Source organism: Lygodium microphyllum, chromosome 1, assembly GCF_053477565.2.
Source record: "Lygodium microphyllum isolate KBCC chromosome 1, Lygodium_microphyllum_v1.1.10, whole genome shotgun sequence".
Classification (NCBI taxonomy): Eukaryota; Viridiplantae; Streptophyta; class Polypodiopsida; order Schizaeales; family Lygodiaceae; genus Lygodium; species Lygodium microphyllum.
The window spans coordinates 21896420-21910429 of record NC_141135.1 but is presented as its reverse complement, the minus strand read 5'-3'; positions in this window follow the sequence as shown (position 1 = coordinate 21910429).

The window sequence follows — 14010 nt, the reverse complement described above, 5'->3', positions numbered from 1 at the left end:
GCAGGGTGCTCTTCATTTGGTGCACTGGCCGGGAATGAGGTGGTCATGGAACTTGCAAGAAGAAAGGATTTGCAGGTGCATTTTTGCCATGGAATACAATTTTTTTTTGCTGCATTTCAAGGGAAAGAGCAAGGGATGAAGATAGTCTTGCTGAGATGCTAGAGGAGAATGAAAGAGAGGATTGAGGAGGCTATTCAACGGGCTTCATGCTACTATCGTGCGTGCTGCTGGCCGTGGTCTTTCCCTGCCGGATCCTACTCCCTTGACCACAAGTCATCCATGCCTCGATCCCTCCCTGTCCTCCGTCTACTTTCCCCTATCTTCCCTCCACTCCAACTTTCGCCTCCTCCCTGTACTCGTCCACTTCTAGCAGCCACTCCTAAACCTGCATTCAGCCCGCTAATCTTCCATGCACCTCTCCATCCACAGCCTACAGATTAGTCTGCTCAATCAGTCCCACCATCCACCCTCGCCTGCTTCTCCTCCTCTTTCACCCCTTCCACCTACTCTACCCAACCCTTCTCTAGTGGGCCGACATGTTCTCCCTTGCTCCCTACATCATCTCGAGACTCTTCATCACTTGAGTGGTAGTCGTCCACTGTTCGCCGCCTGTAGCATGACGGATTCCATCACGTGTAGAAATCACAGCATCCTCCATCCTTTCCTTACTCTTCATCCTCCACACAGCAATAATGATAATCTTAAACACATCCTCCCTCATATGATTTCAATCCAGCCTGTACCCGAGGGATCGGATTTGATGGTGGAGGCGACACTAGCTCTGTCTCATCCTCCTTTACTTGCTCGTCTCCTTCCACGCGGCCGTTACGCCCCTGGTCTTATCCATCCATATAGCATCCTTTGGCATTGACCCCAAAAGTTTTCTTTTTTTAAAAAAATTGAACCATTAGTCTTTTAAATAAAAACCTTTTTAGTAGTGGTTCATGTGGACATCTTCTCTTATCCTAAATTCAATTCTGCTGCTTAGCAAGATCAACCTTCTCCAAAATACACAAGCCTTTTTCTATTTCTTTTTGTTTTATCTTCAATAAAACCTATTTTCCATGTTTTTTTTGAAACACATTTACTGGGTGGAGAACTACATTGTTGTATCTTTAGAGAGGGTATGCTGAATGATTGTCTTTCTTGGGTTTTTATTATGAGCTTTATGGTGTGGTTGTTTTTTCTTTCTATCCTTAGTGTGAAGTGATTTTTGTGTGCAAGTTGGTTGAAAGCCCTATCTTTTGTGTGCTTGGTGAAATTTTCTTGTGGAGTGTTTGTGACCTAGGCTTTAATGTCCTAGTTGTGATTCTATTTTGTGTGTTATTTCCTTCCTTATCCAATGGAAATTAAAAGATCCAAGAAGAAAAAGAAGACCGAAGATGAAGATGAAGATTTTTTCAAGAGCTGATCGTGGTCTTCTCCAATTTTTTCACGGGGACGCTTCACACTTAAGTTTGGGAGGAATGATAACCAGGAAATATGTGCAAATAAAGGCACAAAAATGTGCTCAACATGGAAACATCTTTTGCAAATTGACACTTTGTAAATGTACCCCTTTGTTAAAATTCCAAATATGAAGCAATGTAAAATGTGTAGTCCAAAAGGCTCACATTAAAAAAATATGGAAAGGAAAAGGAAAGGTCAAACCCTTTTGTCTCATGCTAAAAATTGAAAGGTCCTTAGACCTTAGCCAATGTCTGCAAATTGGAATTTCATAATTCAAGAAAGGAAAAGGAGGTGGTTGCAGCCGTGGGATTTGGGGAGGTGGGAGGTTGAGGTGGTTACACCCTCTCTCTTCCTTTATCTTCTCCTCTCACGGTTCATTTCTCCCTCTCTCATTTTGGCACAACTCTCATCTTTCTTGTTCTTGCTTTTCTCTCTTGTGCTCCTTTGTCAAATCTAATGGAGAGTGAGGAAGAGGAAGAGGGTGAGGATGGAAGAATTGTTCAATTTCTTGTGTGCATTCCTCTTGTGTGTTTGGAGAGTATGGATTCTTGGTGAGAAGGAGAGTTTTCTTGCAGGTTTTTGTGGCCAGCAATGTATTTGTAGCCTCTACCTAGCCGGTTCGTGGTTCTATTTGTGCCGTGGCAGGGTGCGCTTCATTCATCCCCTAAGTAATTCCTAGGCCTGAGAGTAGAGAGGTCGCTAGTGTTGCTGCACTCTGTTCAATAGCCGTGTTATCCATGAGCCGCTTGGTTACAAGCTCGCTCAATGTGAGGTCTTCATGTAACACACACTCTCTCTCTCTCTCTCTCTCTCTCTCTCTCTCTCTCTCTCTCCGCATTTGGTCACATCTTTATTTTTCTAACTAGCACAAGCACGCGCTGTTCTTCATGCACATCTATGTCCTGCTGTAGCTTTCTAGCTCTGTGTTTGCAGTTGTAGGCCGGTATGCCTTGTAGCACTTTCCTAACTGCTTTTTTCTCTTCCTCCAAGCTTGCCACTACCTCCTCTACTTGCCTACCGTGGATCACTATTCTCGTCAGTAGGTTGTATTCATTGACCATGTCTTAGACCGCGATTGGCAACTCACCCAAGTCCAACTGATCATCTCCCTTCTCTGCATTTGTCCCTGACATCATTCTTGCTTCTTGCTCCACAAGGTTGTCGATCAATCCGAGTAGCACTTTTCCCTCAATCTTGATGTTGTTTCTGTCTTACCGCCGTCTTTGAGGGTCCTATTAATGGGGCTCTAAGGTAGCTAACTGTGTTTTGGGGCTTCTCCTATTGGTGGGTTCCTTTGAGTTATTATGTCTGAGTGTGTTCCTTGTTATTAAAAACAATCCTCAACTTGTGTACACTCATTGTTGGGTGTTCTATTGTACACAATCCAAATTTAGGCTTTTCGTCCTTTTGGTACCCTTATGTAAAAGACATCATTGTGGGGTGTGCAAAAAAAACAAAACAACCATACATGTATGGCTACCCCCTTGGCTTGTCCACGACCTAGTATGGATCTTAGTCAGGTTGGTGGTCTCTTGGCCAGGCTACTAGAGGTTGCTTCTAGGCTGCATCATTGTGGTTTTCTTTGGTCTTTAGCTTCGATGAGTCGGGTCATGTTTCTAGGGGTGTTCAGGAATGTGTCCGAATTGGTCCTAAGCTCGGGGCTGGTCAGATTCCTGGTTCTATTGTCCTTTTTCCAACTCATCTGATTCCCAAAATTGGGCAGTCCAATTCTGCTGGTCCAACTTGGGAGTCAGACGGTCTGATTGGTACATGTGTTGGATGTTCCGATCGGACTGGGCACTGGTCCACCAACTCAAAGCTTGGTTTGAGTGGAAATTGGGTGTCCAATTGAGTGGTGGTCCAACTGGACCAATCGAATGGTCCGATTGGGGAAGGTCGTCCCATTGGACTATTGGTTTGATCGGACCAAAGGGCTTGGTCTGACTGTCAAAGTGTGTCTTATTGGATGGATGGTCCGATCGGACCGAGGGTGGTGGTTCACCGACTCCTGGAGTTACATTTTTCGATTCTCCTAGTCGGATGGTTTGACTGCTCGACTCCAGGAGTCAGACCATAACACAGTGGTCACTACGAACTCGACGGCGTGTCACAATGCGTCTTGGCTGATTTCTCCTACCTTCCAGATCACATCAATGGCACATAAAGAAGATCCTTACGTACCTGGATCGGTTGAAAATACCAGAATCAAAACTCGTGATCTCCTCTGTGGATCAACAAGTCTCTCTCTTTTACTCTCAGTGTGCAGGAATGAGATATTTCTCCCTATCTTTGGGGTTTTAGGGTCCTACCTTACTCCTTCCTTACCTCCCAACTCACCCTCATTAGTCATTAGGCTTGGAAGAATATTATCTTTTTTCGGCTCTTTCTTGGTTGTGCCATATTTACAGCAACAAAACCCTACTATTTTCTCACAATCTTTTAGTCCTATCCTACCTTAATGCAAGCAAAAACCACAAGACAATGCTTGGGCTGAATCATCCTACTTGTCTACACATCAAAAACCCAAAATACTTACTTGTTTTGAAGATTAAAATTCCTATATCCTATCTACCTCAAGCAACGGTTCGGGGATGAAATCCTACTTCCATGCTTGATTTGAAGTGCATGGTGCTCAAGACTTGAGTCCGTTGGTCCCATCAATAGAGCCAAAATAAAGGGAGCTCTCTAGCATTTCAAGATGAGTGGCCATGGCTACCTCTCACATAGCCGACGTGCTATCCCTACCCATGGGGTGTAGTGAGCTTACCTTGATGCTTGATTGAGTACCTTCCTCTCTCTTGCATGCCGGTAGCTCCATGATCCTTAAGGCAAGCTCAAGCGACCTCAATCCCTCTCTGTCAAGCTCCATCCTCCATAGCCCCACGAGAGATAAGAGAAAAGAAGAGAATAAGATGAGAGGAGATGGGGAGCTTCTTCTCCTCAATGCCTCACTCTCACACACTCACTCCCTCACTCTCTCACACTCCCTCACTTCCTCACACCCTCACTCAAGCACAAGCAAGAAGACAAGAGAAGAGAAGAAGAAGAAGAAGCTTTTTGCCACACGCCAAGACTGAGCTCTCATTCACTTTTTGACATTTATATACAAAACCCTAAATCCCTTTTGGGCGATCATCCCCTTATCCCTCTTTTCTTACATGGCCAACCATGGCCTAGGCCCTTTTTCCCATTTTCCTCCTCTCTCCTAGCTTAGTCCTACCACCCGTTCATGGTTACAAATTGCACAGGAGGGAGCCTAGTGCTCTTTTATAGAGGCTGATTGCACCTTTATATTTAAAGGTGTGCCTTCTTTCTTTTGGCTTCTTGCAGCTTTCATGGTTGCGTCTTGCGTCTTGTACGTGGTGGTTGCTCCCATGCTTTTAGATATATTCCGAGCCCACTCTCTTGTAGGACGCCTTTTCCTTTTTTTTTGCCTTGCACTTTTCCTCTTGATGTCTTTTTTTCCAATTCCTTTGCTTTAAAGTAAATAGCTATGACTAGGAGGAGAGACAACTTTCTACTATCCTACACATGGAGCACATGCTCAAAAGAGTGGTGGGGAAAGAAACCTACAGTTTCTGGATGGCTTCTCAGGCTACAACAACCAAGTGCAGGTGCACCCTGATGATAGACATAAGATATCATTTGCAAAAAAATGGGGTGTATTTGCCTACATAGTTTTGCCATTTGTGTTGAAAAATGCACTAACTATCTTCCAATGCCTCATGTGTATCATCTTCAAAGACATGCCTAGGCAAGAATTAGAAGTGTTCATTGACGATCTATGTGTCCACTCCAATTGGAGGGAATACCTAAAAAAACTTTATGCAGTCTTTGAGTGGTGTAGATTGTATAATCTCTCCCTAAATCCCCTAAAGTGTCAGTTTTGGGATAAACACAAATTTATTCAAGGGCATGTAGTGTCTAAGAAAGAAATTGCCACAGACTTTGTAATATTTCAGATATTATAGTCTTTTTTTTCTTCTTCTCCAGCGTCGCGTCGTGTTGGAAGGAGGGAAGGCGATATAGGAGCCAGCAAGCTCCTCGCTGGAGCTTGCTTGGCTCCACCATCACGCAAAGGGACATGTCGAGGGGGGAGGATTCCCTCCCCTCCCCTATATAAAGGAGGAAGCGCCAACAGTCTGTGTGGTGGGGGGAGGTAAGAACGACCGTCGATGCTGCCATACTACCGAGCGAGTGGAGGAAGGAAGAAAGGGGGGAAGTTTGAGATGGGCCTACGAGAGGCTCGCGAGGAGCTACGGCGGTCAGAAGTAGGCACCCTGTGCGTGTGGAGAGAAGGATAGAGCCGAGCCGCCGCCGCCTGCAGACTACCTCCCCTCCCCCCCGTCGTCGCCATCTCCAATTACTGCTGCCGTCGGTTGGCTGGTTACCCCCCTCCTGCCACGTGGGATATGGAAGCTTCCTTGAAGAAGCTTCCTAAGGGGGGGGCTAATTAAGCCCCCTTTCACCCCCATATCCCTTTTTACACTAAACCCCCCCTCCTCGGTTTTTCTTAAAATCCTTGCACCCCCTCTTATATCCTTTCTTTTACTCACCCTTTTCCTTTCACCCCAGGTTTTTAAACCCTCAAGCCCCCCTTCCTATGCCCTTGCCTTACCCTTTCACCCCCTCCCGGTTTTACCCCCTTGGAAATCCTTTCACCCCGCCCGGTTCTTAAACCCTTAACCCCTTCCCGTGGGGCCATTAAACCCCCACACCCCTTGGCCTCATAACCCACAAATCCCCTCCGCCCCCCCCCCCCCCCCCCCCCGTGCCTAAATCTATAAGTCCCTTCTTGTGATGAAACCCCGTGTTTCACCCCCCCTCATATTCCTTTTTTCTTAACACACCCCCTAAGCCCCTTTCTAACCCCGTGTCCCCTTTTCCTTACACACCCTTTTCCCTCTCCCCCCGTGCTAGAAGCCTTTACCCTTCACCTTTCCCCTATCACTCCGGGTTAAAATCCCTAAACCCTTTACTATTCCGTGTCCTAAAACCTCTCTAAAAATCCCCCTTCCTATACCTTTTACCCCAAGCCCAAAGTTCTCCCAAGGTTCATATGGTTGCGAAGCCACACTCACCCATAACCTTTTTGCCGTGTATATACCCTATAGGGCCTTCATAGGCTTTATAAACCTTTCCCTCTCCGAAGAAGCTAAGACCTTAAAGGTCTTATTATCCATTCTCGTGGTCAATCCTTTGAACGGCTCCTTGCCTCGAAAGAGAGACGGTGGAAATCCAAAAAGGAGAGTAAAAGTTGCCTTCACATCCGAAGGATTACAACTGCGATGCCGCCTAAGAAAGTCCAAGGAGTAGCTGCGGGAGGGTCATCTCCCGGTATCCATGTGGATATCTCACCCCAAAACCAGGTTTTTCCTTCTTGGTTTTATATCGGTTTTAATTTAATCATGCAAGATGAATTGTTAGGGATAAGATATATTTTGTCCTAGTTATTTACGATGAAGGAGTTTAGTTTAATTGAACATGCAAAAATGATAATACATAAAACACAGTTTCCTTCAAATAGCATCATGCATTGAAACAAATTACGAGCAAGATTATCTAGCTACTATAGTAGTATATTTCGGTTAAATCTTGAAGGTATAAAAACTGCATCTTGCACCATTAACCCCTATTCTTTTTTGCAACGAATCATCATAGAAGATGAAATTCTTGAAAGGTTTCTTATGTTACTTGAACTCTAGGAAGCTATCATTGCTAACTGCATATCTTAGCAAGGAAAAGATTGTTATTTGGCATGAGTTTCGTTTGCAAGGAAAAAGGGAGATTAATTGAATTTACCTAACCTTAAAGCAATAAAGTTTAGGACTGAAAAATCAATTGTCACAAGGATAATAAATCGTGCCAAGGTGATCTCAATATTATCTTCTAAAAGTTAACCGAATTAATGTAAACTTAGAAATACCTATGCTGCGAAATATATCTTGAAAATGATTTAAAAACCAAGAAACGTTTATACCTTAAACACTTGACTACCTTCCCTGATTGTAAGGTCAATAAATCGTAAATAAAAAAAAGGAACTAGGGTTTGTCCCTGAGGTTCTTAAAAAGAGATCCTAGGTTTGACAAATGTCAGCTTAAAGAAACTAAAATGGATTGTTTCATCGTATATTACGATGCAGGACTTGCGCAGCAAGTAGGAAGTCATATGGTCTTGTGATTGATTCACAAGAAGGAAGGTTGAATACCCTCAGCAAGGATGGCAGATCCTTATGCAAGTTGCCTTGCAAAAGGGTGCATTCTTTGATATCCTTCTAAATAAGGAAGGTTAAAAACCGAAAACTAAAGTATCCAATGAACTTTAGGGTTGACCAAGTTGGGTTAATAGGGTACGCCCTAACCCAGAATATAAGGGATCTTGCCAAGTTGCAAGACACCCTCGAACGAGTGCTGATGCATTCGAAAGGAAAGAATAATTCCTTAGCAGTTTGCCAAACAACAAGGTCGATTAATGGAAATGTTTGTGCTTGCTAGAGATTTTAGAGCACTGTTTGATTTATGAATTAAAAATTAAATGAATATCTATACTTCAGGTTGAAGGCCTGAAGGGAGAGGCAGTTTCAGTTACCCCCAACAGGCTGCCTGACCCTAACCAAGGGGGTTGTTGACCGCGCCAGGAACGTGGACCAAACTCGCCGCGAGAGGTCTCTCCGTTGAGCTCTACTTGGAGCAGGAGGACGCTTGGGTGCCAAGGGGGCTCTGGCCGTAAATCCCTCGCCTTGCGGGTCCTGCACAAGAGGCTAACATGACTCGGGATTAGATCTCCAAGCCCGCATACTAGTTTACGGGCGGAAGCTTGGAATAGTGATCCCTGTGGATTACTGGATAGCCTTCGACGGATTATGGACAAGCCTACGGGCGGAACTCCTTGTATTTCAAAAATAAATATGATGATATGTTAATAAAGAACTTGTTTGATATTGTTTTTCTATATCACGTGATAAGATTACGTGAAGGAACCAGTGCTTAACGGTTTAATTAAAGAAGCTGATTGTTACATGTCAAATTAATGTGCTAGATAATTACATAACTAAAACAAATCGAGAAAAGTGCGGAGGATGGGCCATGGGTCCGTCCTATGGTTGGGTGGTCCCGGTTAGCCGGGAACTTTTCTCAAATCTTCAAGAACAGCGGGATGATCGTCAAAGGACATGAACAACAAAAGCGTTGACCTAGAGTTATGTCTTAACCGATTTACGCCATTTTAGGGGAACAGAATGGGACTATGCCTTATAGCAGAGAGGTTGAGCTTTGCATCCCTCTCGTTTCCCATTCTCCTTGAACCAAGTGCAGCGTGAATCCGCTTTGGACCTAGCATTTCTGCGTAAAGTAGTTCGCTTGGGTCCGACGCTAGTTGTTGTTAGGTAATGACCAATCAAGAAAACCCTAATTCCGATCGATCCTAAGTGGGAACGGCCAGAATACTTCCGCTACGTGGCAGACGTGGGAAGCCCTAGATCGCAAATCCCGTAACATTCCATGGGAGTGCCGGGCGGAGCTTTCTAGACATCCTTCCCGATGGACTACTAAGACGTGTCCTGGATGAGGCTAGTGGACACGTTAGAGACTTCTCCAAATTCAAAGTCATTGTCAATTTATCACCACCTACAAACAATAAGGGAGTTCGGTGCTTCTTGGGGCACACAAGGTACTATTGGCAATTCGTTCTAAACTATGCATTAATTTCTAGACCCCTTTACAAATTGCTGATTGTATTCGAGTGGAATGAGGAATGTCAATGTGCCTATGAGGAACTAAAGAAGGCTCTTATGACTGCACCAATATTATGAGCCCCAAATTGGAACATAATATTCCACGTGCACATTGATGCATCAAAGTTTGCAGTGGGAGATGTCTTGTGCCAACTTGGTGAACATAATCTCAATTATCTTGTGAGATTTGCTAGTAGACAACTCATGAGTACGGAGATGAATAACTCCACAACAGAAAGGGACTGCCTAGCCATGGTGTTAATGGTAAAGAAATTCCATCATTATCTTTTGGCTACACCCTTCATCTTCTTCATTGACCATCAAGCTTTGATGTATTTGGTGAACGAACCTTGCACTATAGGGACATATAGCTAGATGGCTACTTCTACTTCTAGAATTGGACTTCTCAGTAGTTGTACGCAAGGGTAAGTACTATTACATGGAAAACCATATGTCCCATGTGTCCATAGGAGAAGCTACTTGAACAGGGCATCGTAGACAACTTACCTAATATAGATTTTTTTAGTATGTCCAGTGAACGAGACCTATTTAGGGCTGATCCAACATCATATTAGGCAAATGACATAGTCCAAATCCTAGAGCATGCATTACCTAAAAAAACCTACAGAGAAGGCCAGGCTAGCTCCTCATCCTTAAGATTCAGCTGTATCAATTAATGGTAGACTAGCTCTATAGACTAGGACTAGATGGGCTACAAAGGCTTTCCAAAACCCTACTACAAGTCTCAGGAAAGTTACTATATGTATATTCTCTACATCATGTGCGTTCAAGGCCTATTTATAAATATTCTTATCTGTGAATTTTTCCTAAATAAAAAATAACCCTTTTCTATTCAATCTGTAAATAACACCTTTATATTACATCCTTTTGTACGTAAAAAAATTATAAAAATGGTATTTTAAAAATACATTTTTTTGAACTCATGTGATGCACACATATATTCATGAGTAGCTTACCTGAGCTACAAGTACTCAATCAGGAGAAAATTTGAAAGACTACATGTCTAAGTCAGTTGCAAATATCAAGAAGGAGTTGATTGATGTGATCACAAAACAGTTGCAAACAATGAAGGTGAATACTATCAACATATCGAGTCCTACAGGAGGTGAAAGAGATGTGTTGTTGCAATCTAATACATGGTGCAAAAAGTGTCATAAAGCGAGAAATTTAGCCACTAAGTGTACCAAAAACCAACTATCCCTAGAGCCTTTTATTCTTACTATTTAAGGAAGAACTATATAGAGGATACTTGTTCTTTGAAGGACATGCATGAAAGAAGGAAAAAAGATAAAGAAGTAAGATTCAACTTGTTGGAATCCAAGATGGCTACCCAGGATATCGAACAAAAGCCTAGAGAGTTAGGTCCTAATTTTGGCCCAAGGAGGTTTCCTTCTTAGAGTTACAGAGGAGGATAGTCTGGTGATGGTTAGAGATCAGAAGTGGAGTGTTACAAATGTGGAGAAAAGGGACATATCTCACCAAACTGTCAAAACCCTAGAAGGTCCATTGACTTCAAACCCTTATGCAGTAGTCAATGCAAAGGAGAAGGCCACACTACAAAAGATTGTCCTAGTCTAACTCCTTTGAAAGTTACCACTGATACCCAACAAAAGACTCAAGAACATACCTCCAACTTGGTGGAATTGAAAGTTGCCACAATAACATGTGCCAAGAAAAGAGCACCCACAATTCCAAAAGAGAAAACAGTGAAGTTCAATCTTCCCAAGTAGAAGCAAAACAATACAGAATGGAATGATACAGTACTTACAAAGCCATCCATCAATACACAGAAGGATAAAGAGTCAGTTATAGAGACATGAGCAGAGGTCTAAGAGATAGAGGATGCAAAAGTACCTCTAGTAGTAGAAGAACTGCATATGTTGCCAGTTCTAGAGGAAAATGGAAGATAAAAGTGGGGGTCGCCCCATTTCCTAGCCACTTGGAGAAGCCTATAGATCCTATTAAAGAATATGACTTGGTCAAAGACCTAGACACCTTCAAACCAAACCTATATTGAAAGAAATTCACAAGCATACTGACTAGAAGAATAGGCCTAAGGATTGCTCCCTCAAAAGGAACCAAGTCCAATAAGGCGCAAAGCATGTGAAAGAAGTGGATGTGGTTTACGCCTTCCTAGATCCTAGTACTCCAGAGATCGGCATGTGGATTAAAGGAAGATTTATAGTAGGCACATTGATTGATGGAGGTTCATTAGTGAACATAATGATGGATGTAACAATGAAGAATCTAGGCTTGCAATTGGCTTATTTGACTTGAAGACCGAATAAAAATTAAGCCTTTGGGCATTCTCCCATATGTGAAGACAACTCCCACAGGAATATATTATTGGTTGACCTATCTGGTGGTAAAACCAAATTTCTATGGGACCTCATATCCTGTGTTGTTGGGAAGACCATGGCTTTTTGAAGCAAGAGCATGAACAAATTGGTTCAAAGGAACCATAAACCTAGGCAGAGGACCCAACAAAGTGGTTCTAATTGCTACAAAACTGATACACATCTTGTTGATTTAACTTTTTTAATTTTAAAAAAACCTTTAAAAAAACACCCAAATACATTGAAAAATCTTAGACATGGTGTTTTCATTTTTTTAAATGATATCCATTTTTTAGCTAGCTAGATTGCTTTTGGATTGTATTGTGGTTGTGATTTTTCCCATCACGCCAATTGTCAAGTGTGTATTCAGACTCATTTGCATTCACACCCCCGTCCAAGTATCCTATTCCTCTCCTTATTTTCTTGTTTGCACCAAACATCATGATTAATTATTGAAAAGAATTAGTTGACCACATTTTTCACATGCATTCATGCTGAAAACACATTTTAATTAAATAAAATAAACCAATCGTTTAGGACATAGCACACGCTTCATGCACCAAATACACATTTTTAATTTATAATAAAATGAAATCGTCATCGTAAGTGCATGCATTGAAAAAAAAATGCTACACAAATTAATTTTTTAAAAAATGAACTTGTATTTAGAAACCCTAAGTCAAGTCATAGTCTAGGGAGGCTTACAAGCACCGTAAAACTTAATAAGTTTTTAATGGATAAAATGAACCGTCATTTTCTTATTAAGGTTTATTACTTGATAAAAGTTTATTCCTTGTTAATTTATTTGTAAAATGAACATTCAATTAAATTTCTCATTTCTCCTCACATTGCAGAATCCCCTTTTTCAATGAAGTGCTACGTGGGGTGGGTGACATGATTGTCAGGCTTAAAAGTCTCTATTGACCATCTTAGTCAGTTGAGGTTTGGTTATCAATTCGGTTGAGGTTTGGGTTAGTCTAGTTTTTCTTGGTCATTTGATTGGAGTAAGGGATATAGTGTGATTTGATTATATTTTTATTTGGATTTTCTGATATGGGGATATTGGGTGTCTGTTTGTATGCATAGCATGAAGCTTTTGATTGCATAAGTGGAGAGGTCATGCTAAAATTTTTCTAGGATGTGGATTGCTTGGGGTGGTCAGTTAGTTGGTTAGGTCCATGTGAGTTATTTTTTGTCGTTGATATCTTATTTACTATTATTTTATTGTTTTGCAAACATGCCTTGTGATTTCTGTGTGTGAGTGTGGTGTGTGTGTGTGTGTGAACCATCTAAATGGCTCCTCATACTCCTCCCTTAGTCTAGTATGTTTACTTTCTGTCACATGATTATTCAATGTTGTGGGATTCATACCTTATTGTTAAGGATGGGTTGTCCGAATTTGTGACACTTCCACTGCTACTTATCCTAGTTGATTATGAGATGTGTGATTAGTTTTTAGCCTCTTATAACAAGAGGTCTGACCCTATTCGTGGTACAATTATCCTCATGTCATCTAAGAGCCTCCGCAAAGCTCTTTCTTTACCATATCATGGGGAACCTTTTCCCATTGCTCGTCAACTATTCTCTAATGAGGATATTCTGAAGCTGTTATAGAAGCAATCCGAAGATGTCTTGGATCCTAAGCAGGTTATTACTACTTCAGGAGTTAGTGTGTCCATGATTTCCAATCCTTTTTGGAAGCAATTGTGTTAGTTTCTTCAAGTCAGGTTTATGCTTGCCAAAACCCTTTCTAATTATCTTTCAAAGGAGTTATTTACAGCTTCCCTCATAGTGCTATTGAAAGGAACCACCATTGATTGGAGTTCGTATCTCCTGGCTAAAATGGACAAGTATTTTATTAGAGCGATGAGAAGTAATGTGACTAATGTCACATCTGGTTCTTAACTTTATGTTTTCCTAATATTTGTTGCCCCTGCAAAGGAAATTCCCGCAGTACTAGTTGATCTTACAGAGGTTCCTCCTCCTAGCGAAGATAATGATGTTATGATTGAGGATGCTGATCCTTTTCCTCCTATGGTCATTCAAAGGAAGCATCTTGAGGGAGTGGTTGCATTAGCACCAGTTTCCACTTCTCCAGTTCCAATTCCTATTCAATCTTGCAATCAATTGCCTGCTTTCCTTACAATGCCAAAACTTTTAAGAGCACATAAAGATACTACTCTAGATATTTCCATTCCTTATGTGCAATGTCTAGTGATAGGAGATGCAATTCACTTTTTGTGCAAAGATATCCAGAGCTCTATTGAAATGTTGAATACTACTTGTATCCAGCAACTCGATTCTTATTTTTATGAAGAGGTTTAGCAATCCAAGGAGAAGTTGAATAACATTAATATTGAGCTAGCCTCTGCCTAAGAAAAAATTTTGACCTCTGTACATAGATGGGGAAACAGACTAAGGTTATTGGTACCCAAAAATAGGAAACCTCTACTTTGCAAGCTCATTTGGTA